A 23,837-nucleotide genomic window follows, 5' to 3' on the forward strand; every position below is an offset into this window, starting at 1 on the left:
GGGACAGGTGCATAGCAAAGAGAGGTTTTATATAACCAAGAAGACGGTGCTGATCCTACCGATCCTACCTTCACTTGCCTTGCCTTTCCTGGCAGGGAGGGGGCATATCGGGTTGGTGATATGGCCCTGCTGAGTCCGGACCCTGAAGGTGTGTGGTTATGTCCTCAGGACTATTAGGTGGGGAGGTGGGACTGGCGTCAGAAATATGACTTTGGAGATGGTGACTTGCCCTTAAAGTGATGTGGGGGAATGAGGTGGGCAGGAATAGATTAGAAGTGTTTGTGGTGAATGACTGCCCACTTGGCATGTGTGGGGAGAGGCTGTGGGCCCATCAGCCTGTTCATAACAGATGCTACCCTGTGCCAGGCACTGTGCCCTTTGCTGGTGATTCGAGGGTGGATCCTGAGGCACAGTCTTTAGAGAGAGTATACAGTGACAAGCACACCATTCAGGCCAACACCCAGGAGCACAGAGGAGATGGCCAGCAGAATCTGGACAGAGGCTCAAAGCTCACAGTAGCACTGAGAGATGACTCTCCTCCCTATTTTGCTGAAGGGGAAACTGAGGCACAGCTTGTGCCGTCATGCGTGGGCACTGCATATATACGTACATAAACTCACACGGGCACACATGCCATGGATTTTTTTTTTTAACCGTAACAAGAAAAGAACCTTGTTTAAGTCATGAGTGTGTGTGTGTGTGTGTGTGTGTGTGTTGGCGTATACCTGTTATCCCAGCAGTCAGTTTGAGACAGGAGAGTGGAGAGTTAACTGCCAGCTTGGGTGACATATTGAGACCCTGTCTCAAAGTTGTCACTTAAGGGCTGGTGACACTGAGGCTGCCTGCTGCCAAGCCTGCTTATGACATGAGTTTGATCCCTGAGACTCACATGGTAGAAGGAGAGAACTTCCACAAGTTATCATGTGATCTACACACACACACACACACACACACACACCATACACACACACACCATACACACACACACACCACACACATACCACACACACACACCACACACACGCACACACAACATACACACACACGCACACACACCACAAACACACACACATACACACACCATACACACACACACCACACACACATGCACACACAACATACACACACACACACCATACACACACACCATACACACACACACCATACACACACACACACACCACACACATACCACACACACACACACCACACACACGCACACACAACATACACACACACATGCACACACACCACAAACACACACACATACACACACCATACACACACACACCATACACACACACACACCACACACACACACACACCATACACACACACCATACACACACACACCATACACACACACACACACGCACACACAACATACACACACCATACAGACAGACACACACACACCACACACACCACACACACACACACACACACACACACGCACAGATGTAAACAAAACAAACCCCTTCAAAATTCCACCGTTCTGCCAGGTGTGGAGGTGCATCCTTGTAATCCCAGCACTCGAAGGGCAGAGGCAGGAGGATTGCTGTGAAACCTGGGCCAGTTGGTGTGCATGGTGAGTTCCAGGGCTACGCAGTGAGAATTGTGTCAAAAAGCAAACGTATTATCAAATAGACAAACACAGTGCACAGCTCCAGGGCAGGATGGGAATTTGCATGCATGGGAATCTGGCACAATCTGTCCTAGATAAAAGTCGCTGCTCCCTCTGATCATCCCCGGCTGTCTCTGGTTTCCCTCCCCATCTCTGTTAAACTCTATCTTTAAATCCTCACATAGACCAAAAAGAGCCACATCTTCAGGAATGGCTCTCAGTTGTAAAGGCTTGAGGTGACAGGAGGACAAGCCACATACTTAACCTCCTCCTCCTTCCTCCTCCGTTCTGGAATGTTCTATGATATGTGACATAAATTTATTTTTATGTGTTTGGTGTCTGGTGTCTATAAGGTCTTGGAAGCCACATGAACTCTGTAGATGTGTGGCCAGTGCTCTCATGTCAGTAACACCCACCTTGTGATTCTATTGGCCACAGGCTTCTGCTGAACGTTATTCTAGCACCTCCTAGAATCCCCTGTGTGATTGTTCTGTGAATGCTGGGATGCTGTGTTCACCCACTTTCTACTGAGATCTCCTCTTCATTCCCCTTTGTCTGAGGTCTTAGGTTAATGCTAGTTCTGTCCCCTGAAGGGTGTCATCGGTTAGAGTTAAAGGAAGCGCAGGCATGTGCGTGCGCAAACACACACACATGCACAAACATACATGTACATACACACATGTACCACACATGCACGCACACATATGGATGCACACATGCAAACATATAAACATGCACACAGTGCACATGCAGGTGCTCACACATGCACACAGTGCATATGCAGGTGCTCACACATGCACACAAGAATGTGCATGCACACATGGATGCACACACATGAATAAACACATGCACACACATGTGCACATACACGCATACATGTCCACATACATACATGCACACACATGCACACAGCCATGCATATACACATGGCTGCACACACAAATATGTTCTTACATAAGTACTTTTCTTTTTTTTAAAGTTTATTCCATTTTTATTTATTTCGTATTTATTTGCACATGTGAACGTAGGTGTCTACAGAAGGCAGAGAAGGGCATTGGATGCCCTGGACCTGAAATTATAGCTGGTTGATAGCCTCCATGTGGGTGCCAGGAATTGAACCTCTGAAAGAGCTCCCATGGCTCCTAACTTTTGAGCCATCTCGCCAGCCCCCACGGTCCATTTTCATTCTTAATAATCCATGACCGTGAGTAGCTAAGTTAGGGTAAACCAGGGTAACTGATTTAGGGTAAATTGATTGTAGGTCTATACTCTGTAGCAAACACATGGCTAGGCCTTTGAAGGTCAGCAGTGGGCAAACATTGGCAATTTCTTATGACTCAAGCACATGGAAACCCCAGGCTACCCAGGTATGTGTCTGGGAGTTGAGGTCTTAGGTATACAAAATATTCAGCCACATGGGAGTTCTAAAGAATAAGAAGACACACACAGAATGGTGGCATTTCTGAGCTCTGGGTTCAGTGAGAGACCTTGATCAGAGGAAAAGGTGGAGAGAGATTGAGTGAGAGGCATCCACATACATGTACGCATGCTTATTTGAACATACACCACACACATGTACAAATACACGCATATAAATACATACACACAGGGGGAAAATACAAACAGTGCTTTCTCAAAGCAATGGGGAATCTCTTCCCATCAGGAGTCCCTAAAAGCTCCACCCACACTCTCAGTGGGGCACACGTGGTCTCCATAGAGCCTTTTAACTCTCTTCCATTTGTAGTGTTATGTTGCACACTCCTTCATCCTCAGTAACTGAAGGCCACACCCATCTGCATCTCTCAACCCAAGGCTGAGATTCTGTGTTTCTTGACTTCGCTGCTATTTCAGAACTAAACAGCTGTGAGCATCTGCAGCGAGAACACACGTAGCAGGCACATGCTGGTTCCGCTTCATCTTTCCCCTCAATCAACCCAGGCTTGTTCCAAGCCCTATTTTTGGAAGATATTTGTATGGAGAAAGATTCCCTAAGATTTGCAGAGAACACAAAAAAAACCCAGCTGGGTGAGTAAACAAGAGACGGCCATCTTGAGAATTATGTTTTTGTTAAGACTAAAAGGGATTCATGGTACACAATCCCCAAAGCAGGCACAGCCTGGGTGTGTTAGATGCTGGATAAATATTCAGTTTAGGAAGATGCTAAGGGGAGACTCGATCAGCTTGAAAGACTTTGAGGGACAGCACATCATAGGTATGAGTAATAATCAGTTTTATTTATTTATTTTTAATTAAAAGACTTCCGACAGGGTCTCTCTTTGTATCCTTGGCTGGTCTGGAACTCAGTATGTAGAGCAGGCTGTCCTCAGACTCACAGAGATCTGAGTGTTGGGACTAAAGGCATGTTGACACTATGTTTTGAGTAAAACTTGTAGGGTGAAATTTTCTAGGGAGACACAGCCATCTACTTCCCACACCCCGAGATGATACAATGACAGACCGGAGTCCAGCCTGGGGAACAATGAGTTTCTTGATTTTTCTTACAGAGTGCGAGTGAGGAGTTCATGCACAGAAGTATGGGGGTGACCTTAACACAGTTGCCTCACTAGAAGATCTCACCCAAGTATGGATATCCCCATGATTTCACAGAGGGAGTCTCCCCACTCTTCAGCTAACCTTCCACAGTCTCTAGACTCTGCCACCTTCTGAGAGATGGCCTGCAGCTGGGGCCACTCTCATGCAAGAGGGCGGGAGAGACTGAGACTCCTGACAGACATATATAGAAGCCTGATTATATTACTTTCTCTTTCCTCTTTTTATGAGCAATAGGATAGGACTTTCAATGAGTCTAGTGATGACTCAGATCTGCCATCCTTTCTCCCATACCCAAAGAAATGGATTGGAATTGATGGAGTGAAGGTTGAGGATTTAAGGTCTTACTCAGCTCAGCAGTGCTGTGATTGATTAACAATGTCTGCCACGGGTAATGAAGTGGCAAGTCACAGGCTGCATGCTGCTCATCTATGCCCTCATCTGAAGGACAACAGATTCAGTTTGGCTTATGTAAACTTTGTTGAGGTTTGGTCTTGCTGTCTATTGTCATGCCAAGTGTGGCCTCCAGGACCTGGAGTCTGCACCTAGATCTGATTGGTAAATAAAGATGCCAATACCTAATAGCTGGGAAGGAGAGACATAGGTGGGCTTTAGGTTTCCCAGACTTGGGTTTGGAGGAGGAACATGAGGAGAAGAAGAAGGTGAAGGAGGAGGAAGGAGAAGCCCATGGGTTAGGTATAAGAACATGACCCTGAGGGCTGGCCAATTGGAGCTAAGAGCGTCCCAGATGAACAAAATGAACAGTAAGTAATAATTCGGGTTATCGATAGGAAAGTAGATCCTAACAGCACTGAGGGTAGGCATCTGCCCAGCTCTTTCTTGTGCTATTTAAAAGTTTATTGTAAATATAAAGGGTGTGTGTGTGTGTGTGTGTGTGTGTGTGTGTGTGTGTGTGTGTGTGTGTGTGTTTTATCCAGGAACTAAATGGCCAAGGGCAGGATAGCCACCCTGGGTCAGGATTAAAAATTTCTACAATGCTTTGCTTAGATTCATTTATCTTGTTCTTTCCTCCCTCCCTCCCTCCCTCCCTCCCTCCCTTTCTTTTCTTTCTTCCATGTATTTATTTGCACATGCACATGCATGTGGAGGGCAGAGGACAGCGTTTGGGAAGGTCTCCTTCCACCACATGAGACCTGGGGATTGCACTTAGGCCATCACCTTGCTGGCAGACACCTTTGCCGGCTGAGCCACCTCGCCAACCCTCTTTTCTCTCTCTCCCATAAATGACTTTGCCTCTCCTCAGTGGATCCAAATCCTCTTTGCTCAGAGTCCCTGCCTCCTCCAGGAAGAATGGAATCCCTGGTACTTGCCTCTGACAGTTCCAGTGTCTGTGTTATTGGATGGGTAGTTTCATGAAGCCTGACATTCTCTGCGTGTTATTCCGGTGTGGTTCTTCTTTCCAACCTCACGCTCCTCCTCTCTTGCTCCTATGCAAGAGTCTTGGAACTGACCCTTCTTCCCTCTACCTGCTGCTTCCTTCCTCTGGATAGCCACATGGTTAGCACCTTCTCCCCATTAAGGTCTTCCCTGAAACCACACTTCCAAGGCCCTGTCATTGGTCCTGGCTTTGGCTTCCTAGCCAGCACCATGTGGCCAAGCTTCCTACTGCAACTTCATCAATAACAGACACCAGGGAGTAATTAGCAACCTGCCCACAGCCTTTTAATTTAATGAAAATCCATTGTTTTTTTTTTCCTCCCATGCTAAGTCCCAGCTTTCAGGATACAGAGGCAAGAAAGAGCTAGAGCTGTAGGCCAGCCTGGGCTACACAGCAAGAAGAACATGTCTCAAAAAGATAAAAAATATATAGAAGAGAAACATTATTTTGTTCTAAGAACTATACCTACAGTCTGTATTGAGATCCAGCAGGGGAACAAGGTGGTGGTGAGGGCTGTCAGGATTACTATGGAGGTAGGGGAGTTCCATGACTGTGCATATACGTCCTCCCCAGGGTCCCCATAATGGCATGTGTCACCTTCAGTCAAGGGAATCAAGTGCATTAATACCACTGGGCACTGTTGAGGGATAGGTGACGTCTCTTGCAGTGATGGAGCAGGAAGAAGCGGTGGCCCTCCTCTCACATCCTTCAGTGGTGTGGTGACAGGGCTATGGGACAGCGGTAAGGGCCTTCTTCATGCCAGCATCCAGACGCTGTTGGCAGATACCCACAGCTGCATACACAGGGGTCTCACAGGAGGCGGGGCAGCTTGGGGTGCTACCTGCTGATGTAAGTCTAACCCTGGCTGGTAGATTTGTCTCCTCAAGTTCTGTCTTGCAAGCGGTTCTCCTGCAGGCATGCGTTTTTTTCTTGTTGCCCAGGATTTCTGGCTCTGCCTTGGTGAGGGCAAGGTTTCCACAAGGAGAAATGGTTGTGGAGTTCTGTCCCAGAGGTTCATACTCAAAGGTGGTCACTTGGCAATGTCACTTTGGGTTGATTCAGCTGGAAGAGAGCTGGGCCAGGGAGTGAGCAAGGGAAAGCCACTAAATGTCCTGAGGTGTATGTAATAAGTGTCCCCAGACACAGCAGTGGATACAACGAGCCAGATCTCAGACTGACAGGCAAGGCTCTGTTCCATGTGTGTCTTTTGTCTTCCTCTTGGGGTGAATGCTCCCCTCCTTCACTGAAGCTTTCTTTCCTTTGTTCCTTTGTTCGTTCGTTCGTTCGTTCCTTCCTCCCTCCCTTCTTTCTTTCATCCTTCTTTCCTGTCTTTCTTTTTTCCTTCCTTCCTTCTTCCTTCCTTCTTCCTCCTTCCTTCCTTCTTTCCTGTCTTTCTTTTTTCCTTCCTTCCTTCTTCCTTCCTTCTTCCTCCTTCCTTCCTTCTTTCCTGTCTTTCTTTTTTCCTTCCTTCCTTCTTCCTCCTTCCTCCTTCCTTCTTCTTTCCTTCTTTCCTGTCTTTTTTCCTTCCTTCCTTCTTCCTTCCTTCTTCCTCCTTCCTTCCTTCTTTCCTGTCTTTCTTTTTTCCTTCCTTCCTTCTTCCTTCCTTCTTCCTCCTTCCTTCCTTCTTTCCTGTCTTTCTTTTTTCCTTCCTTCCTTCTTCCTCCTTCCTCCTTCCTTCTTCTTTCCTTCTTTCCTGTCTTTTTTCCTTCCTTCCTTCTTCCTTCCTTCTTCCTCCTTCCTTCCTTCTTTCCTGTCTTTCTTTTTTCCTTCCTTCCTTCTTCCTTCTTCCTCCTTCCTTCTTCTTTCCTTCTTTCCTGTCTTTCTTTTTTCCTTCCTTCCTTCTTCCTTCCTTCTTCCTTCCTTCTTCCTTCCTTCTTCCTCCTTCCTTCCTTCTTTCCTGTCTTTCTTTTTTCCTTCCTTCCTTCTTCCTTCTTCCTCCTTCCTTCTTCTTTCCTTCTTTCCTGTCTTTTTTCCTTCTTTCCTTCCTTCTTTCTTCTTCCTTCCTTCTTCCTCCTTCCTTCTTTCCTTCTTTCCTGTCTTTTTTCCTTCCTTCCTTCTTCCTTCTTCCTTCCATCCTTCCTTCCCTCCCTTCCTTTTCCCCTCTCAGTAATGCCAGACTTTCTTGAGGGAAGGCTCAATAGCGAGAAGCTATTCCAAGCCTGTGCTGTGCTGTCTCTGCACACACTTCAGGGGTTAAATCAGTTCCTCCTGCCTTGTGGGAGCAGCTTACAGGGCAAGATGGAGCTTGGGAGCTCAGTCTGGTGTGCAGAGCTGGGCTTATGGACCCGAATTGAAATCACAGCCCTAGCATTGCTGCTACTTTGAGCTCTGGTGTCTGGCAGGTGTGAGCGCAGTGCTATGTCTCCATGTCATCGCAAGGATGAAGCTAAAAGCTGCACAGAGGCCACTTAGCAAAGTTGCTGTCACGGAGCACATGTTCTGCCACCAGCTGCCGTGAACAAAGGCTCTAAGCGGTAGAGGAAACTCCTCAAGGGTGTCTAGGTTTAAGGCTCTCTTCCACTCTCCCTCCTCCTTCTCTCTCAAGCATATTCCTATATGTGTACCAGAGGCTGAGATCAGGTATCTTTTGTAGTAGTTTCCTACCTTAGTTTTTGAGACATGGTCTCTCATGGAACCTGCCTAGCAAGCTCTAGGGAGCCTCCTGTCTCGGTCTCCCCAGTGCTGGGATTATTAGGTGTATATCTGGGTTTTTGTGTGGATGCTGGGGATTTGAACTTGAGTCCTCAGCTTGCCTAACAAACTATCAGCTGAGACATGAGACAGCCTTCCTAGCTCTACCCAGACGGATCTTAACACTATCCATCATGAAGAGTCCTGTTTAGTTACCCTTCCCAGAGCTTCAGTGGCCCAGAGGAGGCTCTGAATCCTTGCTTTTTGTGGGGTATGATCCATGATCTTCAAAGATCTGAGCCTTAGGATGGAGAGAAGTTAAGCTATAAATGGCCTAAGAGGAAGCAAGCGATGTCAGTAGTGCCAGGCAGCAATATCTCAGGGGAGCGAACAGACTGAAGGCCAGACGGTGAATATATGACAGGCCAGAGAAGAGATAGGACGACATTGATGTATTTACCATTCCATATAAATCCACCGGGCTGACGAGTGGGAGCAAAGCAGTATCCTCTGGTAGAATAACAGAGGGAGGTCGCTGTGCCTTTGTAGCGCACAGGAATAAGACCGGTTAATTAATTTTTCTTCTAGCGAGAGAGGCAGTGAGTTCCAGGACAGCCAGAACTGTGTAGTAAGTCCCTGTTTCAAACAAACAAACAAACAAACAAACAAACAAACAAGCAAACAACAAAGATTGTAAACATCTTGATATGGTTTTGTTGGTTGATCAAACTTTACCCAGGGCTTAAATGAAGCAAAGAATTCTATTTTATTTATGTTGATTTGAGCCAGACTGTTGTCCAAGACCAAACAAACAAACAAACAAACAAACAAACAAACGAACATCTTTGCTGGTTTAGAAAGCACTAATCTTTCATCCAGGTTGATCACTTCTTTCTTCACAATAGTGTCTTAAAATTTTAACATTTATTAACTGTGTGCACATGCATGTGTGTGTGTGCATATATGTGCACGTATGTACACGTACATGTAGAAGTCAAAGAACCACTTAAAACTTGCAGGAGCTGATCCTTCTATTGCACCATGTGGGTCCCAGGATTCCGGTCCTTAGACTTGGCCACAAGCCTCTCTCACTGTGGTGAGCCATCTCACCAGCCCTACAGCAGATTTTCTGTGAAGCTACACTCAGCTCGGAAACACAAGACACAAAAACCCGTGATTATGGGGTTGGGGATTTAGTTCGGTGGTAGAGCGCTTGCCTAGCAAGCGCAAGGCCCCTGGGTTCGGTCCCCAACTCTGAAAAAAAGAAAAGGGAAAAAACAAAAACAAAAACAAAAACAAAAACCCGTGATTATAAAACACCTCTGCTGAAGAAGGGAAAGGCACCCAGTGGAGCCATTTTGTCATTGAAACTCACAGTCAAAGCCCCTGGATGTGGCCTACATTCAGTTGAAGCCAGAGAGCCCCGGAGGGCCACTGGTGTTCATTCTGGGCTCTGATCCCAGCAATTTGCCCACTGTCCTGGGCTGCTACAACCCTTGTGGGGACAGGACGGGACAGGACAGCAGTCACTGTGTGAATATGGAATTGTCTGAATGTTACTGTTTAAAAAATAGTGATGTAGAGTCCCAGGCCTCTGCGGGGACCTCCTCCGCAGGAGCCTGGGCTGGAGATGGCTGTCTTTGGGGACGCTGAGCACTGCAGATGCTGGGTAAGAGAGCCTTTCATTCCTTGTGGACGGGAGCTCTGAGTTTTACAGTTCATTTCATTTTATGGTATGTCTGAATCAGAGATGGGGACGGAGGGAGGAGGGAGGGAGGGAGGAAGAGGAGGGGGGGGCACACATGCAGATTGTCATCCGCCATCTTTTTGGAGACTCCAAGCCTGGACATTTCATAGTCAGATAATGACAGTCACTTCACCTGTCCCCCCCCTACCTCCGGTGAGTGCTGAAAAATGGCGAATCAAACGCCAAATACACAGGCCCGATCTGATGCTTTTGAACGTCTGTAAATGCTCAACTCTCGGTTCGGACTGCGTTCAGACTGCGTTTAAAAGGGAGCGGGTGTATTCTAAATGCTTCCTCACCCACGGGCGCGCTCCCGAGGCGTCCTTAGGGATGGGGAGTGGGGGACATTGGTTCATTTCTGTATTCCAGTCTCTCCTCTGCTGAGGAGGCTGCAGGAACTTGGTTTTTCCCGGGGCCCCGAATCGTTTACCACCTCCCTCCCTTCTAATTTAACAATGGCAGATCCTAACATCCTGTCAAAACCCATTCGGGGGATTTCTCTCCAGAAGGCTTTCTAATTAAGACGACATTTAATTATAGGAAAAGGTTTTCTTTGGGGGGTCCAAAGAAAGCAAATATTTCAATCAAATTGGTGACTTTGCTGTTTCAGGAGTCTGCTTTTTCTTGACCAGCCAGACGGTCCAGTGAGAAGGGGAATCTCTGTAGCAAAGTCGTTACTGTCTGCTGCTTACTTGGTTGTTTGGGGGAGGTTTGCAGCAGGTGTGAAAACTCTCAGGCTGGGGCTTTGATCCGACAAACACCAAATGGTCTTTAATCTCAGGAATGACTACCTTTTCTGTGACCTTGCATGGGGTTGGAGCTCAGACCAAGGCTCTTGGCGCTGTGACCTTCAGGGGTGAGTGTCTGACCAACGATCCCTTGACCAACTGTACTTGGTTTGTAGTAACTCCATGAACCCCTGTGAAACTGAAGTTCTGGAGAGCCAGGTAGCATGGCCCTCTCTGGGACTCTCCGGGACTGGCTTGTCCTCTGAGACTCATTTTAGCGGGGAGAGTAGGGGCCTTCATTTGACAAGGTCTAACGTGCCAGGCCCTGAAGTTCTCCCTTGGGCTTGCAAGCCCACCCCAACCCCCATTCATTTCCTGAGGCCTCAGAGTCCTGCTCTGGGGCATGGGGTGAGCACTGGCTCCCAGTGGGTTGTGGAGGGCATATGGAGCTGATGTGTATGCTGAAGGCTGGTTGTAGCAAGGTTGTTAAACAGAGTTCCTAGGGTTCTGAGGGAGTAGGGAGAGTAAGAGGGGTTCAGGGCAAGTCTGAGTGAGGGTCTACTTTAGTTGATCCACAGAGAGACATCTAGAGAAGCCCTGGAGGGGTTGAGGAGTTGAGCTAAGAAGGTCAGGATGGTGGACTGCACCCTGGTCAGCCATGGTGGGGACATGGGGTGATGTGGTGTGTGGTGTGTGTGTGTGGTATATGTATTTGTGTATGTGGTGTGTGTGTGGTATGTGTGTGGTGTGTGTATTTGTGTATGTGGTGTGTGTGCGGTATGTGTGTGGTGTGTGTATTTGTGTGTGTGGTATGTGTGTTTGTATGTGTGTGGTATGTGGTATATGTGGTGTTCATTTGTATGTGTGTTTGTGTGTGTGTGTGTGTGTGTGTGCATGTGTTTGTGTGTATGTATGTATTTGTGTAGAATGCCCAGATCAGCTTTGAAGACAAAGCTCTTTGGAGGACACCTCTCTGGTGATTGTACAAGTGAGTGAGCGGCTGAGGGTCAGCAAGGTTGTTGATGAGAGAGAGAGAGAGAAAGAGAGAGAGAGAGAGAGAGAGAGAGAGAGAGAGAGAGAGAGAGAGAGAGAGCGCCACCTGGTCTTTGAACGCCTGCCTGAGTCAGGTGCTCAATAACTTTTGAATCAGTGCCCCCAGCAGCACGGGTCCATCTTCTAATCTCCAGAGAGGGAGACTGAGGCTCAGAGAGACGAAGCCATTTGCTTCAAGCCTCCCGAGCTGGTACTGGAACTTGATGCCCATGCGTGGAGCCCAGCACCCATCCTTAACTGGGCACATTAGCCACTGAACCTTCCCTATCTCCACTTGAGATGACAGGCCGTTTCTTCTCCTTGGAGAAATCTGGGGCGGCCTGTTGTATCCAGGCAAAGACCTGAGCTTAAACTTTGGCTAAGTATTTACTGGCTCTCCTGGTCCTGCCCAGTGGCCACAACGTCCTGAACCTTACTGCAAAGGTTGTGTTTGCCCAACCGCAGGCCAGTTGGTTTCCTGCTGAGTTTGGCCAAATGGGGCAGGGGCTGGGGCCATGATGTAAGACTGGAAGATGAGAGAAGAGGATCAGGAGGCAGTAGTCCTCCTCAAGGTCCTCCTCTGCCAACCCCCAAGATCTAAGCATCTGATGGGAAAGCTTGGCCCTGGGGCTCTGGTAATGTGCCCCCTCCTCTCTCCATTGTCCCCTCTCCACCTTCCCAATCCCATGCACAGCCTGGAGGATGCAGAGAAACTGATGACCTTCAGAACATCCCGAGGCTCCTGCAAGCCTGAGTGTCACCACGAAACCCAAACCCCTCTTATAAGCCCGTCTTCCATACAAGCCGTGGTGACTGGTGATAGTTGTCAGCATATCACGTTATCAGCTAATTTTAGTCTGCTCGTGGATGGACTGGCAGACGTGCAATTAACACCACAGCATGCTAGAGGCTCCAGCCCTGTGGCTTCCAGACCTTGGGCCACAGACGCTGAGGTTCAAGGCCCGAGAGGGCCACCCGCTTGCGCCTGAGTGTCTTGGTTCATCCCAGCATCCAGATCCACCCATCTCATTAAAATAAATACACAAATGGGCACACTTTCATCCCGGATATGTAGGAGGACAAAACCCCTTTCTAGATGCCTCTGGGAGTCCTCGGGGGCATTGGTCACACCTGGTGTAGCTTCCAGATGGTTCTGAGTCTTTCCCTTAGAATCTGATGCCTCTCACACAGTCCTCTTGGCTAACGGCAGCCATCACCGGGACGATCGAGCTGGATGAAGTCGGTATTTACCGAAGAACTGGGGCTGGGTCAGCCTGGCATGGCTTCCATGGTGGGTTTCCTTCCTCATTCCCACCAGAATCTTCTCACCTTCTGCTTCTTCCCCGCCGGGACTCCACGCTGTTAGCTTTCCCTCTCGCTGACTGAATCTGCCGTCTCACCTCTCCTCACATCGCTTCTTAGCTTTTCCTAGAGCCCTCCCGACCCCTGAACCCCAAGTTCGCCCTTCTCTTCTAGTGGCTGGAAGGCTCTTCTCTTCTGGAGCGCTGTGGGCATCCTGGTGTCTGTGGAGCTTTGATATGCTTGCAAGAGGGAGCTTTTTCTCACCCCTTGGATCTTGGCTTCAGGGCAGATGGAAGAAGAAATGGGAGGAGAAGCCGGAGGAAGACAGCACCAGACCTGGGAAAACCACGTGACATCCCGGAACCTATTTTGCGATGACATTGTCCACAGTGGCTGCACAGTGATGCCCGTGTTGCTGTGGGTCTGGCCCTTTGTAGAAAGTTTGACTGCAATGCTTCGTCTCTGTGCTCAGTGTCTTAGCTGCTTTTCTATTGCTGTGCTAAGTTGATACCATGGCCAAGGCAACTTATAGAAGGGTATACCTGGGAATTAAAATCAGAGGGTTAGGGGCCATGATGGTGGGGCAAAGGCATGGAGACAGGACCAATGAGAATACACATCCTTTCCCATTAAAAAAAACCTTAAGATTTATTTTATTATTTTGTTTATATGAATGTTGTGCCTGCCAGGATCCCCTGGGACTGTATATAGAATTGTGACCAACTGTGGGGATGCTGGGATTTGAACTCCAGTCCTCTGAGAGAGCATCAAATGCCATCTCTCCATTCCCTATCACTCCAATGTAAAGGTGAAGAAACTGAGGCTCAGAAAAATCAGTGACTTGCCCAAGGCCACACAGCCAGCGGGTTGCAGAGGTGGGGGATTTGAACACAGGCCCCAAATCTCAGGGACCAAATCTTACCCTTGGCAGTTGGAATCTTCTTCCCAGCCCCTTTGTCTGGCTTCTCTCACACTCAGTATGTAGAGACCTGAATGATGGCTCAGTCAGTCAAGTGCCCGCTGTGCAAGTGTGAGGACCTGAGTTCAAATCCCGGCACCCACATTAGAAAAGGTAGGCATAGTCACAGATGCCTGTAATCCCAGTGCCTGGGAGGTGGAGGTAGGGATCGTGTTGGCCAGCCATCTTGGAAGTGGTGAGCCCCAGGGCCAGTGAGAGACTCCACTCCCCCCCCCCCCCCCCCAGATGGTCAAGGTAGACACATGATGCTGACCTTGGTCCCCCAACTCCTGCTACCGAACTCGAACTCGGCGTGCATCCCTAAGTAAAAAAGACACCCTCTGCTACGGCCACGGCTCAGATTTCAAAGTCAGGGAAGCTGACATCTCTATTGCATTAGCCTCGTAATCCTTAGCTCACTTCAAAATTCTGTCCCCTGTCCTGGTAATGCGCTCCTAATCCTCACACAGAATCCACTCTAGGGCACTTTCCACAGAGGTGTCATGTGCCCTGCGTTTTCTTCTTTGTCTCTTTGGCCTGCTTTGTAGAATATCCCCTCGGGACAGGAGACCCTGCGCTCTCTCCCGCCTCGTGTCCCCAGGTACCTGTTGGCCTGTCCTAATCCTGGTCGGGCTGACTCTCCTCCGCCCACCTCTTTGAAGTTAGCATGCCTCCCCCTCCTTATCTTTGTAAAGAGGAGGGGACCTCTGGGAGATGATTTGAGACTAGTTAATGCTGAGTTATTCCATACACTGTTGCCCTTGGTTTTAGAATCCAGGGAAGGCTCTTTGTCACCACTCCCTTCCCCTCCCAAGGCAGTTTCAGTCATACAGTGATGATGCTTGCCCCTAGCAGGCTCTGGTACCTGTTTCCTTTCTCTCCTCTTCTCCTCATGTATCCCTCAGCCATTACACAATGAGAGAAAGAGACACGCTCTCCCTAACACCTCCAGCAACCATTTATAGCCAATACCTCACCAGGAAGGGAGGCACCGGTGGCACCTTCCCTACCTGTGATGGGAAGTTGAATGCCCAGTCTTGTACAGGTGTCCATAGCTGCTGTGTTTATGATTGTGAGCCCTGTCTTAGCTGGAAGACTCTTATGAGACACTCCCCGTCCTCTGGCTCTCAAACTTCTATGTCCTCATCTGCAATGTTCCCTGGACTTTTGGGGTGTCTCTCTGTGTTCCCCCTATCCCTCTCTTCCTCCTTTCTATCTATCTATCTATCTATCTATCTATCTATCTATCTATCTATCTATCTATCAAATCAATGCCTCCAAACTCATAACCATGCGTCAATAGACAAAGCCAGCTCTGCAGATCTTCAGTGACAACCACACACCAAACATCAGTACCCTGGAGCACGGGATCACTTTTTGGATCAGGGCTAGTACGGAATGTCCAAGGGGGAAGGCAGATGCTCATGTTGCCACTGAAGACACGAAGACCTCATGTCACCATCAGAGCCAAGGAGGGTCTGGCACCTCCAGTGCCCAGCCTGAGTCTCATGATTGATAGGGACACAGTCCTGGGTACCTGGGTCAAGCACCAGGCTGCCTATAGGCAACTGAACTGGAACCCAGAGGCAAGAAAATACCCTTGGTGCCAAGCACCACTTGGGGGTGGCAGCTCTGTGTCTGGTGTAGACCAGGAGGAGGGTGTTGGCTGTTGACTGTGTGGTCTCTGTCACACCGTCTCCAGGGACTTTCTGCTCTGCTACCTGTCTGTCTCGTCTGTCTCTACAGCATCTCATGCCCCCCCCCCCTTTCCGCTTCTGCAGTTTTTTATTTCCTGGCTACCTCTCAGCATCTCCCCCACCCCCGCCCCCTCTGTCTCCCACACTCTGCTCCAGACAGGTTCAATTACTGGAAGCGCCTCCAGCCTGGCACCTGCAGCCGGCTAGCCTCCAAAGTCAGTGTTCCCTTCCCAATGGTGGGCTCTGTATTGATTTTATGCTTGGCTCACTGCAGCAGTGTCTCCCACACTTGGCTGCACCTGGGCATTATTTAGTGGCGTCTCAAGCATCCTGATGCTCTGTGCTTGGATGTTCTGTGTCCTTGCTGCTGTGTAGGACCTGGGCACTGGGATTTTAAGGCTCAGTCTCAGGTTCTAGTGGGACAGTTGACCCCAAATAAAGGAGTGCTTGCATTCTTGAGTGGACAGGGTCTGTCGCCGAAAGTGCATTATTCTGTTGCACAAGTTGTAGACTGATATTTTGGGGGAAGGGATATATGATATATATTGGCTTGGAGGAGGGTTAGATGTGCGGTACGTATGTTTGTATATGTTGTATATGTATGTGTATATATGTATATATGTGTATGTGCTCATGTGTGTGAGTGTATGTATATATGCATGTGTATATGTATGTGTATATTTGTATATGTATATGCATATGTGCTATGAATATATGTGTGTATATGTATGTGCATGTATGTGTGTCCATGTATGTGTAAATATATGTGTGTGTGTGTGTGTGTGTGTGTGTGTGTGTGTTTTATCTGTACTGATTCCTTGCACTGAGAAGGCAGCTCAGTGGGTAAAAACACTTACTACATAATCACAAGGACCTGAGTTTGAATCCCCAGCACCCATGCTTGCTTATAAGTCCAGCACTGGTAAGGGTGGGAGGGAGATAGACAGATCCCAGGAGTTCACCGGCCAGATAACTGAGCCAAGCTCACCTGTTAGAGACCATGATTCGGGAGAATAAGGTGGAAAGCAACAGAGCAGAGAGACCTGATGCCCTCTAGGCACGAATGGTCATGCATGCCTGACACACATATGTACCCGTCCCTATGTGCGCACGCGCACACACACACACACACACACACACACACACACACACACACACACTAAAACTCCACAGAGCTTCAGAATTTAAGAGCAGAACACTCGACCGCATCGGCATTTGGGCCTCTCTTTAAAGAGATTCTATCATAGTGTAGGCTTCTTGCCTTTGTTCCTGTTTGCCACAATCCCCACCACTCCCTCATGCTCACCCCTCACAAGGGTTTGTCTTTGATTCCCTCTATCAAAGTGATCCTCTGTACAGGATCTCAAGAATTGCCTTTATTATCCCAGAAAGGGAGGGAGAGACGGAGGAATGGAGGGAGAGGAAGATATTGATCCCAGGGTTATTTTAGCTTGTCCCTGTCCCAGCCTCTGTTTTCAATCTTTCAGATCCTACACCTGAGCCATTTTAAAAGCCCCAGAGTTCTTCTCCATTGAAAAAGCCATTTTGAAGTAGCTGGATGCTTGGCGGATGGCTGGGCCCTGAAAGAAACCTGCTCACGTCTCTCTCTGAGAGAAACCAGCATCCGCCAATACCGTGTCCAACTGGGCTGAGCTGCATGGCGGTTAATTACACCAGCAAATAGAGATTGCTGAACAAACCCCATTAGCGAGTAGAGGGGAGATTAGATCTTTACAGGTGAGCTCGAGAATGCGCAATCTTCTGAGGAAAGATTTGTGTTTTAGCCCTCAACCTGAGGAGCAGTTCGTTTACAGCCAGAGCCTCCAGAAAGACATATATATATATATTTAAGAACCCTGATTCACAGCACCCAGCTGACTTTTTGAGTTCTTGCTGGCTCATTTTTTTCCTGAATGAATGTCACAAAAGAGTCCAGATGTTGGAATTGCAGGGTGGTTTTGCAGTGGCGTGCTGAATAATCCATTCAGCCGGACCTGCAAAATGGCTTTCAGAGGAGGTGGAATGGGGGTGAAGGGACTCCTTTCAGGTAGAGGGGATTTGGGGGGAGGATGGTTCGCTTCAGGAGTAAGAGCTGCTGCGAGCATCCTTAGGGCTGGTGATGTGGCTCAGATGGTAGAGTGTTTGCCTGTGTGTAAGGCTTTGGGTTCAAATTCCAGTCCTAGGTAAACCAGGAGTGGTGGCATAGGCCTGTAATCCCAGCATTTGAGAGGTGGAGGCAGGAGGATCACAAATTCAAGGTCATCCTTGATTTTAAGGCTATCCTGGGCAACATAAGATCCTGTTTCAAAACAAAACAAAACAACTGAAAGTACACACACACACACACACACACATACAAACACACCACACATGCACATATGCATACATGTATACACACCACATACATACATACCACATACACACACCACACACACTACATACACACCATACACATATACACATACACACCATACACACACACCACACACACAAATACACACACATACACACATATAAACACACCACATACACATACACACTCACCATACACATACACAAGTGTACACACACACCACACATACACACACATACCACACACACCACACGCACACACACAACACATACATCACACTGACATACCACATACACACATGCCATACACACACATAATATGCACATATACATACAAACACACCGAACATGTACATGTATACATACATACACACCACTATGTGGTACACTATGTGTAGACACATACTACACATACACATACACACATATACATACACACACCATACACACACCATACCCACCACACACATACCCACACACACACATACACACACACACACACACACACACACACACACACACGGTCTGTCACTAGTCCTTTAACACTGTGAACTTATGTGTAGGGCGTGTCCATGTCAGATCAGTGCCAGCATCAACAAGAGAATGGCTTTGCATGTGATCAGTGTCTTAATCCGAGTTCTTTAGGGGGGTTAGAGACTCAACTGTAGCAACTTCCTCTGTGATGTGTTCCCCGGGAACTCTGGAGGGGAAGGAAGCAAGGACATGGGAAGGAGAAGAAAAGCTGATGGTGCCCATGTCTGAAATTGGGCATCGGGAGTTGGAGGCTAGCCTGGGCTACATCGGCCAAAACAAAAAATAAAATATGGACATAGATAAATAAAGGTGGAACCTGATCTGAGAGTGGCAGGTCAGCAGGCCAGGATTAGGGTCAGCAATGGCGACTAGTCACTCGGTGCCATGGGTGAGGTCAGCCGCTCTGTGGAAAGGTTGAGGATCAGGGTGTAAATCTGACAGCACACTCATCGGCAGGCTCTGCTCCAGGGCAATGGTCATTTGCTGGTTCTATAGTGGCAGTCGGTCCCTCCAAGAGTTGGAGTGTGGAATCTCCCTCCATGCCAAGACCCCACCTCCCTTAGTGTGCTGCTGGCTTTCCGGCTGCCCCCGGGCAGTCATACCCTGTCCCTACTGGGCATGTAGGAGCACACAGCTCAGGTGGAAACTCACAGGCTCTCAGTGAGCACCAGGTCAGGTCCAGCCAATCACACAGGCTCAGTGAAGCACCAGGTCAGGTCTAGCCAATCACACAGGCTCAGCGAAGCACCAGGTCAGGTCTAGCCAATCACATAGGCTCAGCGAGCATAGAGCACCAGGTCAGGTCCAGCCAATCACACAGTCGCAGTGAACACCAGGTCAGGTTCAGTCAATCACACAGGCTCAGTGAGTACCCAGAGGGAAGCTGGGGTGCTTGCTGGGCTTGACCTCATTCTCTCAGGGATTTGCAAAGCAGGCAAAGCCCAGCTCAGTGACCTGGGATGGATGGACGCTGATACTAAAGAGGGATCCTGCTGGAGAAAGAAAAGATCCTTAGGGGGGCATAGGCTCCTGGACTCTGGACAGTGAGCTTCGGGGGAATTGATCTTAAACAGTCAGATTCGAAATGCTTAAAGAGACATGCGTGGAAACTTTCTTTACATCATTGTGAACATTGGGACGGGGCGGGGGGACCTATTGGAGTTCAGCTATAGATGTACGTAATTGGGGTCCTTAATGTGTGCTGTATATTTTAACATTAGTGACATATGAAGACATCCTTTATATGTATTAAGTGGACCTAGTTAGGGATTTTGTTTGTTTTGAGATGAGGTTTTACAATATAGTCCTGGCTGGCCGGAGCTTGCTATGTGTACCAGGCTGGCCTTGAACTCACAGAGATCTGCCTGCCTCTGTTTCCCAAACACCAGGATTGAAGGCACGCATCACCATACCCAGCCTGGTGTTTTTTCCCATCTGCTATGGAAGGCAGGTGTGTGTGTTTGTGTGTGTGTGTGTGTGTGTGTGTGTGTGTGTGTGTGTGTGTGTGGTGTAGTGTGTGTATGTGGTATGTGTGTGTGGTGTAGTGTGTGTATGTGGTATGTGTGTGTATATGGTATATGTGTATGTGTGTGTTGTGTGTTGTGTGTATGTGTGGTATGTGTGTTTGTGTGTATATGTGTGTATGGTGTGTGTGTGGTATGTGTGTGTTTGAGTGTGTGGTACGTGTGTGTTTGTGTATGTGCTGTGTGTGTGTGTATCTGTGTGTGTATGTGTGTGTTCGTGTGTGTGTGTGTGGTATGTGTGTATGTGTGGTGTGTATGTGTATGGTATGTGTGGAGTGTGTGTGTGTGTGTGTGTATTGTGTTCACCTGTGTAGGTATGTATAGCAGCCACATGTTCACAACAGGCGTCTTCCTTAATCATTTCTCCACATTATTTTGAGATAGGGCTTCACTGAATCTGGATTTGCTCTTGGCTAGAGCGACTGGCCAGCAAACCCCAGTGAGCCTCCTGCCCCTGCTGCCCCCAGGTTACGGTTATAGGCATTGGCCACCATGACTGGCTCTTTACTGAGTTCTGGAGAGCCAAACTCAGCCCCCAGACTTGTGCAAGGAGAAATATACCTATTGAGTCACCTCCCTGGCTCTGAATGTAATTTATTTAAATATTTTGTGCACACTGGTACTTTGCATCTATGCTGGCACACCAGAAGTGGGGATCAGATCCTATTATAGACGATTGGAACCACCATGTGGTTGCTGGGAATTGAACTCAGGACCTCTGGAAGAGCAGCCAGTGCTCTTAACCACTGAGCCATCTCTCCAGCCCTTGAATATATTCTTAAGGTGAACTTTCAACATGCACTTCTCACATCATTTGAGCATTTGATTATACAGCGACCACACTAGACTTTGACAATTAGAACACAACACAATCTTTCTATTTTATAAGCACAAATGAGACTCGCTTCTCCCAAGGGGCTCTATTGTCAAGAGCCTCTCATCTTTATGAATATAAAAAATGAGTTTTCACTTTCCCACAAAAACTTTGACTCACAGAAATGAGCTTCGGAACCTTTTTATTTGTGTCCTGTTACCAAAGTTAAAAAGAAGAAATTTTCAATTGCAAAGATCTACACCTTCCCCACGCTCCGGTTACTTCACTCCTAAAATCCAAAATGTAATTATTTTTGGGTTTTTGGATGCATGAAGCTTTCTCAGATCTTATTTTCCGTGTGTGTGAGTGGTAATTTGCATCTTCTATTCAACGTCCCCTCTTTGACTTGTAGTCTGTCAGCAGAACACAAGCACAGCCTACGAAAGGGGAGCCTCTGCTTCAAATGGAACAGGAAGCGAAGCTCTTAAGATCAAGGACTCCAAAAAGGTGTGCATATTTGTGTGTGTGTGCGCGCGTGCGCGCGCGCGCGCATGCATGCAGTACCTGTGGAGACCAGAAGAGGGCGTCTAATCCCCCAGGAGCTGGAGTTATAGATTGTTGTGAGTTGCCAGATGTGTGCTGGGTATTGAACCTGGGTCCTCTGAAAGAGCAGTAGTCTGAGCTATCTCTCAGCCCCTGTTTTGTTTTGTTTTGTTTTGTTTTGTTTTGTTTTGTTTTGTTTTGTTTTGTTTTGTTTTTAAGACACAAACCCTATGGAGAATCATGTGACAGGAGACTATATTTTATAAAAAGCTTCCTGCTCCTGCTCTTACCTTCTTTTCATTTAGCAGTGTGTCCTGGACACCCTTCCCAATGTACCTGTTCTTTTAATAGTTGGGTAATGGTCCATCACATGGTACCTATCTCTCCAGCCCGGACCCCTCTTTTCTAAAATAGTTACCTCTTCCAACATTTTATAAGTTTTTATTTCATTATCTTATTTTGAGACAGGTTCTCACACTGGTGTTGAACTTGAGCCAATCCTCCTGCCTCAGCACCCCCACCCCCTCCCTTGGGCTGGCTTTCTGTTGCCATTCGTTCCCTAATGGAAGTCTTCATCCTGGGTCCTAGAGAATACAATGTATTTACTCTCTGGTCCTTTAATGTTGGGCCAATGGGAGGTTGGGATGTGAGGTTGTGTCTGGCAGTCAGAAGCTCTGTGACCTACTGTGGGGCCAGCATGTGGGCCCCTTCCCAGACCTAGAATGGAACTCAGATTCCAGCAGTGACCTGAGCTCTTCCTCCTGCTGAGTGCAGTCTCACGATGTTGTGCACGAGGGCAAAAGGATCCATTTCAGAGTGATTTGTTGGGCAGCGCTCTTGTGGGAGCAGACACCCTCTATGCCTTGCTGTTAACCAGCATTCATAGACCTTTCCCTGTCAGCAATGCCTGAAGGTGCCTGTCACCCACTCAGAGGCTCAGTCTGGGGAGCTGGCTCAGCAGGTAAACATTTGCTGTGTTAAGTATGAGGACCAGAGATCAGATTCCTACAGTAAATAGCAGGCAGGTATGAAGCTGCCTGGAATCCCAGGTCTGAGCAGGTACAGACTCAGGATCCCTGCAGCGGGCTGGCTATGTAGATTGGCTGCATCACTGGCTAAGCCCTGGGTGCAAGAGAGAGAGCCTGACTCAGTATATAAGGTGGTATCTTAGGGTTTCTATTGCTGTGATAAAACACCACAACCAAAAGCAACATGGGCAGGAAAGGGTTTATTTCACCTTACACTTCCACATCACTGAGGGAAGTTAGGGCAGGAACTTAAGGTAGGAACCTAGGGGCAGGAACTGAGGCAGAGGCTTCAGAGGAGTTCTGCTTCCTGGCTTGCTCCTTGTGGCACGCTTATCTTGCTTTCTTATTAGTATCAAGGGCCATTTCTCCAGGGGTTGTACCATCCACAGTGAGCTGGGATCTCTTATGTCAACAACCAATCAAGAAATTACACCATATGCCAATTCAGTGGGAGCCATTTTCTCAGCTGAGAAAATGACTCTAGCTTGTGTCAAGGTGACATAAAAGTAGCCAGCATTGGAGAGAAATTGAGGAAGACGCTGGATGTCAACTTCAGGCTTCTATTGCACACATGTGCAGAGACATGTACACACATTTGAGCATGTATCTGCACATTTGCACACTACACACAGAGGCATGGCTGTTTCTCAAATTCACCTCCTACTTCTGTAGCTCCCAACCATGTCTCCATGTCATTATAGTCATTTTGCAGAAGTCTGAGCATTCTGGGGGATGTGTTCCTAGGGAAGTCTCCTTCATATATCTGGCCTGACTTGAGACAGAGCCATGGAGGCAAAGAGCTATGGAACCACAGAACCACGGAACCATGAAGCCATGGAGCTACAGAGCCACAAAGCCACAGAGCCACGGAATCACAGAGCCATGAAGCCATGACACCATGGTACCATGGAGCCACGGAGCCACAAAGCCACAGCCCTACAGAGCCACAGAGCCACAGAACCTCAGAGCCATGAAGCCATAGCACCATGGAGCCACAGAGCCACGTACCACAGAGCCATAGAGCCACTGTCCCATAAAAGGATACCAGTGATCACACTCACCTTTCAGATAAGTGATAGGGCTGTACTTCAACACTTGGCTTCCTACCCATGGGCAAACCTCCTGGTAAAGTAACTGTGGGAAGTGGGGACTTTCTAGCTACACCAGCGGTGGCCACCAGAAATAGATCTGGTGCTGGCTCCAGTGTTTTTTTTTTTTTTTAAGTTCTTTTTTTCGGAGCTGGGGACCGAACCCAGGGCCTTGCGCTTCCTAGGCAAGCGCTCTACCACTGAGCTAAATCCCCAACCCCGGCTCAGTGTTCTTCCTGTGACTCCACCTTGTTCTCCCTGGAACTGGAGTGGGTCCTGTGATTATC

This window comes from Rattus norvegicus, chromosome 12 (assembly GCF_036323735.1).
Source record: "Rattus norvegicus strain BN/NHsdMcwi chromosome 12, GRCr8, whole genome shotgun sequence".
In the NCBI taxonomy this organism is placed as follows: Eukaryota; Metazoa; Chordata; class Mammalia; order Rodentia; family Muridae; genus Rattus; species Rattus norvegicus.